Genomic DNA, 16,957 nt, shown 5'->3' on the forward strand with positions numbered 1-16,957 from the left:
TTTTAATATCAATGTGCTTGATTTTGGAATGTTGGACAGGATTTTTAGCAATTTGAATCGCGGCCTCATTATCACGGTAAATAGGGGTTTCTAAATAATTAAAATCGTAGTCCAATAGCTGATGTTGGATCCAGATAACTTGGAAGCAACAAGAAGATGCAACAACATATTCCGCTTCCGCTGTTGAGGTTTAGACAATGTGTTGTTTCTTGCACTGCCACGACATTAGCCTGTCACCAAGATATTAACACCCTCCTGAATTAGATTTCCTGTCAAGCTCACAACCTCCATAATTGTTGTCAGCAAAAGGATATAAATCAAATTCGGAATTCTTCGGACACCAAAGACCCAATTTTGGACTGCCTTTGATATACCGAAAAATTCTTTTGATAGTAATAAGATGTGAAAGTTTAGGATTAGCCTAATAACGTTCGCATTGACAAACTGAAAATATGATGTCTGGATGGCTTGCAGTAAGATACATCAACGATCCGATCATCGATTTGTAGAGTGTCTGATCTACAGAGTCACCATCAGTATCTGGAGTCAGAAGAGGTCTCTCATCCATCAGCGTCGATGCAGGTTTAGCGCCTTGAAACCCAAACTTCTTAAGAATATCATCCACATACTTGACTTGATGTAGCAGGATTCCGGTTGAATTTTGTTTGACCTGAAGCCCCAGAAACATGGTCATTTCTCCCAACGAACTCATATCGAACCGCTTTTTCCTAACGCTTTCAAACTCCTTGCATAACTGTGGAGTGGTCGATCCGAAAATAATGTCATCAACGTAGATTTGAACAAGAATCTGATCATTACCAACATGCTTCATAAACACAGTTTGATCGATAGTGCCACTAGAGTGTCCATGCTAGAGCAAATGTTTTGTAAGAGTCGCATACCACGCTCGAGGAGCTTGATGTAACCCATACAATGCATTGTCCAACTTGTAGACATGATTAGGAAACTTCGAGTCAATGAACCCAGGGGGCTGATCAACGTAGAATTCTTCCTTCACCTTCCCATACAAGAAGGTTGTCTTGACATCCATTTGGTAAACAGTGAAGTTCATGTAAGAGGCATATGCTAGAAAGAGACGAATACCCTCCAAGCGAGCTATTGGAGCATACACCTCAGTTTAATCAAGACCCTCGACTTTTCGAAACCCGCGAACCACCAATCTAGTTTTATTTTGCACTATAACCCCTGAATCATCCTGCTTGTTTCAATAGACCCAGCGTGTGTCAAGAGACTTTTTGCCCTTTGGCAACCCAACCAATTTCCAAACCCCGAGTTTTTCAAACTGATTTAACTCTTCATGCATAGCATCTACCCAGCTGGGCTCATTCAGAGCATTTTCAATACTCTTGGGCTCTATCTGAGAGATAAAGCAAGAGTAGAGACATGTACTAACATCTCCACTCTGACTTCTGGTTTTAACGCCATCGCCCAGCTGACCAATGATGTTCTCGATCGGACGATCGCGTTGAATCCTTGAGGGTATCTCCTGGCTGATATCATTAAGCAAGACAGGAAGATTGTGAATATTGACACTCTTTCATTTCGTGCTTGTTCCACACCAGATGACTCTGCTACAAACTCATTAGAAATGTCTTCAGGAAAGAGTAGTTCCATAAAAGTTGAAGTGATAGCGGAAGCATCTCTAAACATGAACTCTCTTTCTACAGGAGTAAGTGGTGTAGTATCAGCATCAGGAGTATCATTCTGAACTTGAAAAGCAATGTGTAATCAAACAACCAATCCAGACCCACTCGAGCATCCATTTCATTCTCCTCCAACCAGCGCATGTCATAAGATTCCACAACCTACTTCGTCTTGTTATTGTAGACCCTATATGCGGTGCGTGCAGCATACCCTACGAAGTAAAAATCATCGGCTTTAGCATTAAACTTTGGGTTGGTCTTTAGGTTAAGAAGGGTTCAAGGGCAGCCAAATACACGAAAATGACTGACTGAAGGCTTGTGACCATATAGAATCTCATACGGAGTCTTCATCTGAGCTTTGTTGATCAACACACGATTCTGAACGTAGCAAACAGTGTTAATCGCCTCGGCCTAAAAGAAAAATGGTAACTTGGAGTCACACAACATCATCCTTGCAGCATCTTTCAAAATTCTATTTCTCCTTTCAGCAACACCATTTTGTTGAGGGCTGTGAGCGGAGCTATATTAACGCATAATACCCTTTTCTATGCAAAAATGATCTAGAATATAATTCTTGAACTCTGTTCCATTGTCAGTACGAAGCGCCTTCACCCAATTGTTAGTTTGGTTCTCAATCAACCCAATGAATTTCTTAAGTAGATCAGCAACACCAACTTTGTTGGATAGAAAGAAAACCCATGTAAAATGAGAGAAGTCATTAATCACAACCAGACAGTACAAATTTATTTAATGCTGAGAATGTTGACTGGTCCAAATAGATCCATATGCAGCAATTGAAGTACCTGACTGATTGAGTTAACCTGTTTCGGCAGTTGTGGCTTTCTATGATGTTTTCCTTGTGCACATAAAACACACTTTTCAAAAGTTATAAAGTCTTTGACAGGAAAACCACGGACCATCTCATTCTTCGCAAGACGATTTAAGTTTTTAGCGTTAGCATGATCGAGTCTTCAGTGCCATAGCATTGCATTTTGTTGTGAGACCTTTGAAAAGAGGCACATAACTTGTTCTGGAAGATTTCTATTCATATAAATAATGTAAGCATTTCCATCCCTCTTAGATTTGACAAGAATCAATTCTTCTAGGATGACCATGCCTGGCTTGAGAATCATACATTCCTTGTCAATGAAATGTGTAGAATAGCCTTTGTCACATATTTGAGACACACTCAACAAACTATGCTTTAACTTGGGAACAAAGTTGACATTCTCAAAACTTAACACTCCATTTGTAACGGTTCCTCTCTGAGTGATCTTGCCACCTTCTCCATCAGCAAAGGAAACATATCCCCCATTAAAAGATTGAATGTTGTTCAGTTGGGAGATATCTCTTGTCATATGCCAGGAGCGGCTACTATCAACGAACCAAGGTCTGATGACATTCCCCCATAACTGTCCCTGCAAAATGTGCGGGATCATTCAGATTTGGGGACCCAGGTCATTACTTTCCTGGGTGGACCCATTACCTTTTCATATTTATCGTTATTAACTAATTTTCCAGAGGATACTGATGATGGATTCGAACTTATTTTGGGCAACCATTGGTAATTAGGTTTTCTAACAGTCCCCGATGGTTTTGAAATAGGATTTCTTTTTTTAGTTTGCCTTGAGCACTTGGGATTTCTACCTGAATTGGTTGAAGACCCATAGCTGCTCCTTGACGAAACCGATCTTGACTTAGCCATGTTCGGTTTTGGCAAACCGTTTGGGGATTTGTTATGAAATACCTTTTTATTCTTTTGAAAAACTCCCCGTTTTCTACAACAATCATCCTTCCAATCATCATTCCGAGAACAAGTTCTAGTGGACTTTCTAGTTAAAGACCTTCCTCTAAATTCGTTTTCTCCTCTTGGTGACATATAATGTACAAACATTCTATTAGGACAATTCCTAGCTATATGACCACCAATACCACAATTGAACCAAATTTGTTTGTTATTGTTAAAACCTATACTGCTATTTTCATATTTGCTTTCCATACCGACGCCCTTGCTTTTCTCACATGAACAAGAACAAGAAGTAAGTTGTGAGATAAGTGAGAGTGTACCAGATGGAGAAACTTGTGGAAATGGTGTATTTTCATTAGTATCATTACAAACATCAGAATTATCAACCATCTCATCAAACACTTTAAAAACATTAAAACCGTATCAGAAGGTGCAGAAAAATCACAAAAAACATTATCACTTTCAACATCAGAAAAATTAAAGTCTTTATTTAAAACTAAAACTTTAGGTTCAGACTCAGTTTTATTTTCAGAAACAGATCCTTCAATTTCATTCTTTTACTGATTTAAGGATTGATCTACAGGAGAAGTAGCAATGTTAGTACTTTCAACATTAATAAATCCTCCCAAAACAAAACCAGATGACTTGCCATAAACCATGGATGGTTCATTGGCAATCTCCTTCTTGGACAAAGGTTGAAACTGATATGAATGGTTGAAAGAAGGAGGCACTTTATCATACCCTAGACCCTTTGAATGATTATGTTTAAATTGCATGCAGTGGTCTATCATGATGGCAACTACCTCGCTTGATACATCAAATTTTCTAAAATCAAAATCAGCAGTTTCAAATTTGCCCTTTAATGTTTCAAGTTCAGGAAGGTAGAATTACCTCATTTTTCTTCAGTTCAAAAGTAGAAGAGACCATCAACGCAAACTGCAGCTCCATCACTTGATCTTCAGCTGCCACACTCTCTGTGGAAGCTTCACCACCAACTTCAGCCAAGTGCGCATTTTCAGGTCTTGATATATTTAGGGCCTGAATCTGATCCTCCCAGTCAAATGACTGAGCAACCATAGCCTTCTCACTGTTGACCCGAGCACTGCCCCGATTGTTTCCTACTGCAACCATTGTATGGTCATTGTTTAATCTTCTATCCAGCTTCCTGGACTCTCGAGCAAAATGACCTGGCTCGTGGCACTTGAAACAACGCAACTTTCCTTTGATAAACCCTACCTTTTTATCAGCACTCATCCCCCAGTTATTCTTCCCTGTCTTCTTCGCAAACTACTTTGCCCTGTAAACTGCCATGTAATATCCATTTCTTCTACGTCTTCAGGATGGATCTGATCAAGATCAGGAAATGATAATTGTGGCAGAAGGTCTACAGCTACAAGAGCATTGTAGTAGTTGACATGTCCTGTAGCGAGAGCAAGATTTTCATCATACTCCTTGGCGTTTGAGGAAGAATCCACATTAGAGGGAGAAGCAGCTTGAGTAGCAACAAATGATTGGTTCTGAGAGAAAGGCATGGATAATGCAGCGGGAAGTAAAGTGGTTGATGGAGTGGAAAAGGATTAAATCTGAGCTTACTGAGCAGCAAAAGGCTGACCTGTAGGGGAAAAAGAGAGAGATGAAAGAGCATTGTTAGATGAGATTCCAAGGTTTGCAGTTGAGTATGAATTCACATGATTTATCTCCTGTTGTTTATCATCAATATCACATGCCTTGATGACTGCCATCATTTCAGCAAGAGTAAGTCGACTTAGATCTTTGGTCTTCTTGATAACAGCCACATTCATGTCCCATGACTTTGGGAGAGCATTCAGTAGCTTTTTATTTATTTCAAACTTTGTGAAAAAGATCCCAGCTACAGTCACCTTGGTGGCGAGAGTTGTGAATCGCTGCAGCTGTGCCTCCAGAGTTTCTCTAAGAATGTAATTGAACATGTTAAACCTTTGTTGCAACATATCCTAGCGGCTCTCCTTCATGTCTTCATTCCCTTCATATACCTCAATTAGGGCTTCCCATAAAGCCTTTGCTGAAGTATACTCCCTAAAACCTTGAGCAATATCTGGAGACAAGGCCATGGTTAAAGTGGCCAAAGCTCGTTCTTGCTCCTCAACCTTCTCAAAATCTTCATCGGTGTAGTTCTCCATAGATTTGTCGGTGACTTGTCTGGCAACAGTGGTGGTTATTCTGACGGGATTCTTAATGATGCTTCTCCAAATCTTGAAGTCCTTCATTTTAATGTACTTTTCTATCCGGTATTTCCATTCAGGAAAACTTTTAGCAGACCGCAGTCTTGGAATGCGTGTGGTTGTGCCCATGATAGATTCTAGCTCATGGTGATGTGTTTGACTTTGTGAATCATTTGATTATTAATTTTAAAAACACATATTTTATCTATTTATTTTTTCATAAAAAAAATTGAGTTTTCGGTCAACACAATAGTTTACGGTCAAAGGTGGTTTATGGTCGATACTTTGCGGTCCAAAGATTACGGTTTTTGAATCTTGGTTTGTGGTTATTGAAGATACTTGATGTATGGTCTACAAGCTGAGTTTACAGTCCAAGAAGGATCTTGAGTTTGCGGCCGCAAGCTGGGTTTGCGGTCGTAAACTCTTGGCCGTAAGCTCCCAAAAGTTCAAGAAATTACGTTTTTTTTTTGGATTAAACTTCATTCCCTTCCGCAGTAAATGCCAACTCGAATCTCAAACAGTGAGGAATATGGCCAAAAACTCGATTGTAAGATGCCTTGACACTGGTTTTGCTCTGATACCAGTTGTAAGGTCCTGAAATGAATCTTACTAGTGATCAAGCAAACAAAACAATCAACAATAATAAGAATGAAGTAGAAACAAAAATCAGAACTAGCTTGCACACGCTTCTATTAACGAAAAACATTTGGTACAACTTGTTTACAGCAACCGTGAACTCTATGGAATCAACAACCATTAAGTGACCTACATTACCTCTATATATAGTGACCTGGGCTGACTCTGGGTTTACGGTTGTAAACAGCTTACGGTCGTAAACTCATACTCTGGCCGTAAACTATAAACATAGCTACCAAAATTATATACATACCCAAAAGAACCTATCACAAAGAAATCCTAGACCAAACCATTAATTAGACCCTTCACCTCTACACCAATCATCACAACCACAACCGACTCTCCAGTTCGAGTCAACACATCTAATGTGGGGGCGAAGATTGAAGATAATCCTAAAGTTACAACCGAGCCTATTTCCCCAACCGATTCCAGTGAATCTAGTCTTGTTCTTGGAGGCACTGATTTTGAGTTCGATTCAACCTACTACAGTCCATACAGAATTCCAAGCGACAAAGATGAAGCTGCTCCGGTGACCAAGCAACAACTAAATAGTGTTCATGAAAATCTCGATACGTTGATTGAATCAACAAAGAAGTATAATGATGTTGTTTTGAAAGCATTCATGGATACATCCCTGCAACAATACCATGAGTCCATTGATAAATCCATGGCTGGTGTGGATGACTCTACTTCTTTATGCAAAAGAGCAACATCCGATATCAAAGAACTTATTCAAGATTCCATGATTTTCTTAGACTCTCTCAAAGGTCATTCTGATACAACTGCTGCCAAGGTGAATGCATCAATTGATTCCCTTTCTCAGTCACTTCAAGGAGAGCAAGTCAAGCTTGAGACGGTTCATTCTGATATTCTAATCGATAATAAGACTTTTCTGTTGTCGGTTGATTCTCGGTTGGAGAAACTTCAAGCTGATTTGGCTTTGGAACGCAAACTCCGAGAAGACCTTTCTCAATGGACCAGACGCTATCGTTGAAATATAGAAGGCTGAACTTGCTAAAGCAGAACGGGAGATTGCTTTGTTGAAAACCGAGCGTGCGGTTTTTCGAAGCTGTGCTGGTGATGTTTTCAACATGTTGAACAATGTGGTTCATGCTCATGATCTGATTCTTACTCTTACCATCAGGAATCAAGTCACCTCCAAGCTCCTTCCATCGATTGAGCTTTTATGTGAGATGAAGGGTGTTTCAGGGAAGGTTTTTCCTCCACAACAAGCGGTAGAAGGTAGGTCTCAAGCTCCTCCTGTTCACCCTACTGTTAAACCGGTGATTGTCAAAACCGAATTGAAGGATAATGTAGCTTCAGGTTCTGGTAGTCGAGAGAAGAAGAAAGGTATCAATGATGAAAATGATGACAGTGATGAAGACAAATAAACTATTGCTGATTCCCCAGAAATGCAAGAAAAGGGATATAGAGATAGATGAAAATCTTCGGATTGCAAGAGAAGATGAAGAAAGGGAACGACATAAGAAAGAAGAGTTTGATGCTATTGCTTGTAAAAAGGCTCTGTTTCCTCCATAGACTAGGGAGGGTCTGATCAAAGACGCAATTGAGTTTCCAAGCATGTATTGGCTGGAACTCGTTGTTTCTTTTGATTGTGACAACACGAGGGACTCTCAATTTGATATGCCTATAACCAGAAAGGCATTTGTTTTTCACTGTTTTGATTCTACAGTTGAAGTCCCTTCTCCTCATCCTCAGGTTGATCGTGATCTTATTGACTACTATCTTAAGTTCAGTCAACCTCAATACCTAACGTGGAGTGCCCAGAAGATAACAATGGTTAAGGTGATGAAACCCTCTCCTGTGGGAAAATTTGTGAATGTTCAATTTCGAATAACCAGGGGTTCGGACAACTCAGTCCATACAATTTCCTTAGCAGATCTTCCCAACCTAAATCCTCATGATTGGATTTTATTGTTTAACATTTTGCTCACAAGTGTGAAGGAGTGTGAGCTGATTCTCAATCATCTTAAGAGGATGTTGGCCTCTTATATCCTTGTAGTTTCAAAAATGGATCAAGAGGTGGCTCTTGTTTTAAGGAAAAGGCCAACTGTGAAGCCGACTGGAAAACCTGGTGATGTGAACAAAATGACGATGGATCAAATAGACTCCACTAATCTTACGGTCATGTTTACAAGAGCCGAAGGTGCAGTGGCGAACCTAGGATTAAAATTCACAGGTGTCTATTTTAGATTAGGTAACTAAAGCAATAGAATAAAATTGATTGTTTCGGGTAGGATTGTTAATAAACTATCCAAGACAGTATAATAAACTTTAAAACTAAAGATTATCAAGTAAAATATACTTCTATACATTTTTAAGGAGGGGATAGTTTTTCATTGTTTCTATGTGTTTTTGCTTGATCACAAGACAAAATATTTTGTTTCGCTTTTCTTTTTAAAAAACCTTAACATTATTGTTGAAATAAATGACAATGATCATAAACTCAAAACAAATTTTACATTTAACTATAACTATATAAGTCAAACAATTAAGGCGGCATTAATATAAGTTTACCATCCATTTACTAATTTGAAAGCATTATTATTAAAACTATAAAAACCTAAATCTAACACTAAATAAACAACTAAGAACATATTAATACAATCATCACTACCTATTTACTGATTTTGAAACAAATAATTATGCTAATAATTTAACAAAAGAGTAAATATGATTTATTGATTTACCCTAGTAATTTGACAAAATGAAAATTGGTAAATATGTTTTCCAGCCATGTTGCTAGTGCTAGGGCCTAGGGGTATTGTCGACATAGACTTTTCGTGTACTACAATAATCAAGGAAGGGAGAGACGGTGCTAACTTTTTAACTTTTCAGATTTATTTGTTTTAATTTACAAAGTAAAAGTAAAAACGAGAGAAAGAGAATATGGACTCACATAAAAAGGGGGAAGCCACAACAGGAGATGGAGAAGTTACCAAAGCAGGTTGTTCAAGGTTTTCGGTTGCTAGACGAGAGTAACAAATGTCGATAGAGACAGTAAATGGTGTATATGGTCTCTATCCCGGCAGATATATGCTTAAAAAAACAAAGATGGGCAACAAATAGCGGGAAGGGCAGCAAATGACGGATATGGACAGCAAACCTTTCTACCGGCGACAAGAAAACAACGATCGACGGCGAAGATGATAGAGCATGACGACAGTGACCAAAGAACAAAGATTATGTAATTTTTCTTACGGTTTTATGGCTTTGTTTTTTTTTTTTTCTGTTTTTAACTTCACCCGTCTTCCATATCATTTTTTTTATTTATTTACTTCTTTATTTGGTTAAAGAATTCATCGGTGTCCTTAAAAAATCTGATTTGGTTTGGTTAAAGAATTCATGGGTGTCCTTCTAAAAAATTCAAGGGTGTCCTTCTAAAAAATCTTATATACTATCTAAATAAAATTTCAAATTAAGGGGTGTCCAAGGACACCCTTTGAATATACGTAGGGTCGCCCCTGCGAAGGTGAAAAGTTCTTGTTCGCTCTTGTTTATAAGCATTTGTTCTCTACAGCCTGCTTGGAGCATATTCTTGATATCATTCACCGATGTAAGCAGAACAGAGAGTCAGATAAGAAGAATTTCACAGACATGATTTGGTGGTACATTACTTTTAGACAAACTCTTTTGGCCATTATACCAAACTTATTCAAGACTGTTAAGAAATCTTCAGTTACTCAACCGAACTGAGCTCTCGGCTCCATTGACGCAAAAGGGGAGATTGTTGGGTATTTGGTGTTGCGTCATGGGCTCATTTTTGTATATCCAGATTGGGCCTGTCCATCCATGATTTTAGATTAGGGTTACGTTATTTATAGTGCATGCGTGTATGCCTTAGATATGACAATCATTATTATCATCATTATTGCTTTGTAACCCTAAACACCTCTACAGTCGAAGTTCTTAATCGAGCTCTTCTAAGGTGTTAAAGTTTAATCATTCGACACCAGTTAAATCATTCATGTGTTCTTTATTGTGTTATCTATTACGTTGTCGTTCATTAGTCTGCTTGAATTTATCGATCTTTAAGGAATATCATTCCAACAGCCATTTCTCTAGTTCATCTAGAATAGTAAATTTTACTATGGTATGAGTAATAGCATAACACATACTATTACGATAAACTTTTCTGCTAAGTGCATCGGCAACTACGTTGGCTTTTCCAGAATGATATAGAATTTCACATTCAAAATCATTGATCAGCTTCATGGCTCGTTGTTGTCTCATATTCAAAGTTTGCTGACTGAATATATACTTGAGACTCTTGTGGTCGGTAAATAATTGGCATTTTGTACCAAAAAGATAATGCCTCCAAAGTTTTAGGGCAAATACCACAGCAACGAGTTTGAGATCTTGAGTGGGATAATTCTTTTCATAATCTTTTAGTTGTCTTGAGGCATAGGCTATAACTTTACCACGTTGCATCAACACACAACTGAGTCCCAATCTTGAAGCATCGCTATATACGGAGAAATCATCATCACCTTCCGGGAGTGATAAGATTGGAGCATGAGTCAAAAGATCTTTTTGAGTTGAGAAAGCTTTTTTTTTTGGGTGTCACCCCATTCGAACTTTACTTCCTTCCGCGTAAGACTCGTGAGAGGTACGACTACACAGGAAAATTCTTTAATGAATCTCCGGTAAAATCCCGCGAGACCCAAAAAAACTACGAATTTCGGAAGCATTACGGGGCACTTCCCAATTTTGAATAGCTTCGATTTTATTAGGATCTACGGATACACCGTCAACAGAAATAACATGGTCGAGAAATTGAACTTGGCGAAGCCAAAATTCACGTTTCGAGAATTTAGCATATAGTTTCTCCTTTCGAAGAAATTCTAATACCGCACGAATATGAATGGTATGTTCAGCTTCAGACTTGGAATAGATTAGAATATCATCAATGAATACGATGACTGATTTATCGAGCATTGGGCGGCATACCCGATTCATCATATCCATGAATACAACAGGAGCATTTGTTAAACCAAACCGCATAACAAAGAATTCATAATGCCCATATCGAGTACGAAAAGCAGTCTTCGGTACATCCTGCTCGTGAACTTTCAACTGATGATAGCCAGATCTCAAATCAATCTTCGAGAAATAGCTAACACCCTGAAGTTGATAAAATAAATCATCAATGCAAGGTAGGGGGTACTTGTTCTTGATAGTCACCTTATTTAGCTCACGGTAATCAATACACATTCGCATCGAACCGTCCTTCTTCTTGACAAACAATATCGGAGCACCCCAAGGAGAGGTACTAAAGCGTTTGCCAAGTAATTCCTGCAGTTGAATCATCATTTCTTTCATTTCAGCTGGCGTGAGACGATAAGGAGTCTTTGCAGTCGGAGCAGCACCAGGCAAAAGGTCAATTTGAAATTCTACTTGCCTGTCCGGAGGAAGTCCAAACAATTCTTCGGGAAAAACATCAGGATATTCTTTAACAACAAGAACATCATTTACAGCTTTCTTCTCCTCTTTTGAGATATCAACTGTGTAGGCCAGATAGATAGAACATCCCTTCGATATGAATTTACGAGCTTTGAGGAAAGAGATTATTTTTAAGATTCTTTGTTCACCGTAAACATAAATAGGATTCTCTCATTCAATAGGAATACGTACTATCTTTTCATAGCACAAGAGTTCTGCGTGGTTCTTTGACAACCAATCCATGCCGAGAATAATATCAAAGTTGGGCAAGGATATAGGGATCAGGTTAGCAAGAAAATTATAGCATACAATTTCTATAACAAAATCTCTATAGACTTTATCAACAAGTACTGATATACTTCATGCAGTATCTACGTGAAATAGTTGTGTGAGTACATAGCAAGCAATTTGAAAGGAATGCGCAAATTCATAAGACACAAAAGAGTATGAGGCATCAGAATCAAATAAGATGTGAACAGGTTTAGAGTTGAGAAGAAATGTACCCGTCACAACATTCAGGTCGTCACGTGCCTCCTCTGAGGTAATCTGGAATGCACGACCTTTAGGGAGGTGAGTGTAGGTGAGGTCCCGTATCTCACCACTAGCAGAGTACGGACGGAGTTCCGTATCTCATTAGTAGCAGATTAGGGGCAAGGCCCGAGATAGGAAAAGAGTGAGTGTGGGCAGGGGCTCGTATCTCACTAATAGCAGGAGCTTGGACGGGGTTCCATGACTCATATTCAGCAGGATAGGGGCGAGGCCCAAGATAGGCGAGGCCTTAGAACAGGAATACAGTAGGGTACGTTCAGTTTATGTGTTATATATTATGGTTATATGTAGTATGTGCTTAGCGGGCGGGGCCTAGAGACAGGTAGGGCCTAAGAGAAATAGATTTGTATCCGAGTGGGGCTTGAAGCCAGCCGAGGCCTGGAGTGGTGGGGCCGTTGTAGCGGGCGAGGCCCGAAGTAGCGGGCGTGGCCCAGTATTTCCAGTATGTGATTATGCAGGGTATGTGGTAGGTTGTGGAACTCACTAAGCTTCGTGCGTACAGTTTTCAGTTTTGGTTTCAGGTACTTCTGGTAGCGAAGGGAAGAGCTCGGGATGATCGCATGGCACACGTGATATGTGCATATTTAGTGTGTTTTAAGTGTAGTTTATTATTCATATATTAGCTAAATTGTTGCATATTATGGACAAAAGGTACTTAAAAGTGTTAAATTATGTTTTTCAGTCCAAAGATGGAGCTCGGAAGCGAAAGGAAGCAAGAGAAGCGGTTAGGAGCTCAAGAGTGGAAAGAAGAAAGAAAACACCCATAAAAGGCTTCTACTCGTCGAGTTACCCCTTGACTCGACGAGTCCGGTCGCGGATTCAGGAAGATAAGCATTCGGAAGTCAAGATAGTTATCGGATTACGACTATTGTGAGAGGGACTCGATGAGTCACCATATGACTCGACGAGTCGGAACGCATATATAAAGATAACTCTACAATGCGAGAAGGGGGAATTCTGGGAAGTTTCAGAAGTGCTTAGCTGCGAATAAGAAGCCAGAAGAACCCTAGAAGTCGACCAAGGAAGCTAGAATCCAATCCCGGGAGTAATTAAGGCGTAATTTCACCATTCTACTTAATTCTTTTGTTTTGTCAACATGATTAAGCAACTTGAACTTATTTGTTTGCTGTTATTTACCTTAGTTATGAACTAATTTCTTTATACTTCTGTTTGGGAATACAAAGTTGACAATATGGTTTGATTGATTGGTAGGATTAATTCCAAGTTGGTGATTAATTGTTATTTTAGCTTGCTAAAGAACCTTGTGTATGAATGATAATTTATTTTCTGTTAATAGGAAGATAATTGATTAGCATGAACATCTATTGATTATCAACCTCATATGATATGTGACCACTATATCATATGTCTAGGATTAATGAATATGAAACTAGGATTAATAAGGAAATTGAGTAAACTCATGTGCAAGCTTGTAAGATGACCATCGAACAAGCGGTTAATTAAGAATAACGAATTAATTAGCTATTGCAAGTCTAACTTAACCCGAATAATTAATCTGGTAAATATAATTAAATTAAGCAATTGGCCACTGTTTGAATTAATTTATTTGCTAAGGATTAGGGTAGTGAACACAAACTTAATCACTTAAATCGGTAACCAACGAAAGAATTAATCCATTGCACTATTACCTTAAAGTCAACCATAAAGTCAACCGAGTTGAACTAAACAGAAGTTTCTTTCCCATTATTGAATCTAGTTAATTTGTTCTTTTCTAGTCTTGCATTAGTTTTGGTTAGTAAGTTTCTAGTCTTTTTAAACTAGAGAAAAAACCCCTATTTGCTAAATCAACTTAGATAAAATTAGTTTTTAATTTAATTTGCCGTTCCCTGTGTTCGATACCCTGCTTATTTAGCTATACCACAATTGATAGGTTCACTGCCTTTTGTGTGTTATTTGATAATTAAAGTAGGATTAAAACTAAGTGAGTTTTACACACATCAAGTTTTTGGCGCCGTTGCCGGGGAACGGTTCTAAAATTAGCATTAAAATTCTAATTCAATCAATCCTTTGTGTAAGATTCATCTTACACAAAGTTAATTTCTGTTTCATTTTTTTGTTTAAGTTTTAGTTAAAAAAAAAAAAAAAAAAAAAAAAAAAAAAAAAAAAAAAAAAAACTGATTTTAACTTGAACTCGCCGAGTGCATTCGCCCCGACTCGGCGAGTCTGACGCTGAATCAGATTTAATTTTTGTTCTTTTTTACGCGTTTTGTTTTGTTTTAGTTTGCATTTGGTTCATGACCCGAGGATCTGCTACGCCTCTAGTTCCCCCTCTTGAAGATCCGGAAACCGCATTAAGAAGAAACAAGGGCAAAACCGTTGGAGAAACCGCTTCTTCAAAGAATTCACCACTCAAAAACCTCAAATCCGTTTTTAACAAGAAGAGGAGCAGCAAAGCAGGAGCATCCAGTGCGTCGTTGACAACCGAAGATCCGATCCCAAAAGACACCGACTACGAGACCGAAGACGAAAGCGAGCACACATCCGAGTTTGAAGAAGACTTAGCCACCACTATGGCTAATATTGACGAAATCCCCATGGGGGAGTGGAAGAAAAGGATGCGTGATGACACCGGCCCGGGACTTGTGCAACCCGCAATCCCCGCTACCGCTACGTTTGAACTAAAGGGCCATATTCTCGCTCAACTCAAGGAGATACCTTTTCACGGGAGAGATCATGAAGACGCCTACAAGCACTTAGATGAAGTAAATGATGCTTCAATGTACCTAATGTGCCCCGCGAGATCCAGCTACTACGCATGCTTCCTGTCACATTTAAAGGAGCTGCAAAGGATTGGTTGAAGTCACTCCCTCCCGGATCGGTTACCACATGGGCCAAAATGAAAGAAGAATTCATAGATCACTTATGCCCACCTTCCAAGATAGCCAAGCTAAAGAAAGCCATTGCCAACTTCGAGCAACAACCCGGCGAATCCCTATATGAAGCTTGGGAAAGATACAAGAGCCTACTTCGAAATTGCCCCCACCATGATCTCAATAGCCAACAAGAGGTCTCTATCTTTTATGATGGAGTGAATGTCACCACGAGGCAACTACTCGATTCACAAGGCCCACTCACCCGAAAGCCACCTCCAGAAATAAAGGAGTTAATTGAAGAATTCTCCAGGCACTCTAGAGAATACCACAACCCGAGGAATGAAGTGAGTCGCGGAGCAGTAAATTCGGTAAACGATGGTATGGCGGCGGTGATAGCTAAACTCGATAGCCTAGACCGAAGAATGACAAAAATGGATCAAACGATCCATGCTATTAGACTTGGATGTGAAAATTGTGGCGGTCCCCATCTTACCAAGGAATGTGATCGAGACGAGAATGGAAATAAAAAGGCTCAAGTATTCTACTCCAGCGGCGATAGATACGATGAAGACTGGAGGAAACCGAAGAAGGAATGGCTCCCATACGAAGAATACAGAAAGGCTAAGGAAGAGAAATATAAACAGAGGGAGAGGGGATATTATCAAAAGGAAGAACCGGTGACGAACAAGAAGACGAATTTAGAAGAAATACTTACAAAATTCATAACCGCGTCCGAGAAAAGACATAATGATCATGATGTGGCAATGCAAGAAACCAGAAACATGCTGAGGAATCAGCAAGCTTCTATTCTTAACATAGAGAAACAGCTGGGCCAACTTGCACATCAAGTAAACGAAAGAAGACCGGGCCAACTTCCGAGCGACACCCAACCCAATCCAAGAAACGAGAACGTGAGCGTAATAACCTCCAGCGGTGAAGAAGAATTGGCAGAAACACTAAGAGTTTCCAAGGAGAAGGCAGAAAAAGAAGAAAAATCAGAACAAAAAAAACTCGATCAGACTCGCCGAGTCACCAAAATGGACTCGACGAGTCCAGTCGGGAATGAAGAAAATGCCAGTTTTCTGAAGCCATACAATCCTCCTTTGCCATACCCATCCAGAGCCATGCCTTCAGAAAAAGTTCAAGCCTATAGAACCTTCATGGAGCATGTTAAAGCTTTACAAGTCAATATGCCATTCGTGGACACAATGCTCCAAACTCCTAAATATTTTAACTTGCTTAAAGGCTTGTTTGCTGCTAGGAAAGATCTTGGTGAAGTCGCGGAGATATTGATGAGTGAGCTGCCTGAGAAGAAGGGTGATCCGGGTAACATAGTAATTCCGTGCCAATTTGGTAATGAAGTTTTTACACAAGCATTGGCTGATTCAGGGGCAAGCATTAATTTGATTCCCTATTCATTCTTTAAGAAGCTGAATTTACCAGCACCAAAGCCGGTAAATATGAGAATCCATTTGGCAAATAAAACAATAATTCACCCACAAGGCATATGTGAAAATCTCCTTATCAAGGTGGACAAGTTTATTTTCCCAGTAGACTTCGTGGTGGTGGAGATGAAAGAAGACCCCGAAATACCAATTGTTTTGGGAAGAACATTCTTAAACACCGCAGGTGCCCTAATTGACATATGTGAGTCTACTTTGACATTAAGAGTGGGTGATGAGTCGGTGATGTTTAAAGCTAATCCAGAGGTCAAGCAAGAAGAAGTAAAAGGAATGGAGGTCCAACACGCCGATGTGGCATGCCTTGATACGATGCCATTTGGAGAAGAGTTGAGCACAAAAGAGGATGAGGACATAAATGGAAGCAGAGCGGAAGCTGATCACCAATTCACTACTAAACCTA

This window comes from Lactuca saligna, chromosome 8 (genome assembly GCF_052625555.1).
Source record: "Lactuca saligna cultivar CGN05327 chromosome 8, ASM5262555v1, whole genome shotgun sequence".
NCBI classification, from domain to species: domain Eukaryota; kingdom Viridiplantae; phylum Streptophyta; class Magnoliopsida; order Asterales; family Asteraceae; genus Lactuca; species Lactuca saligna.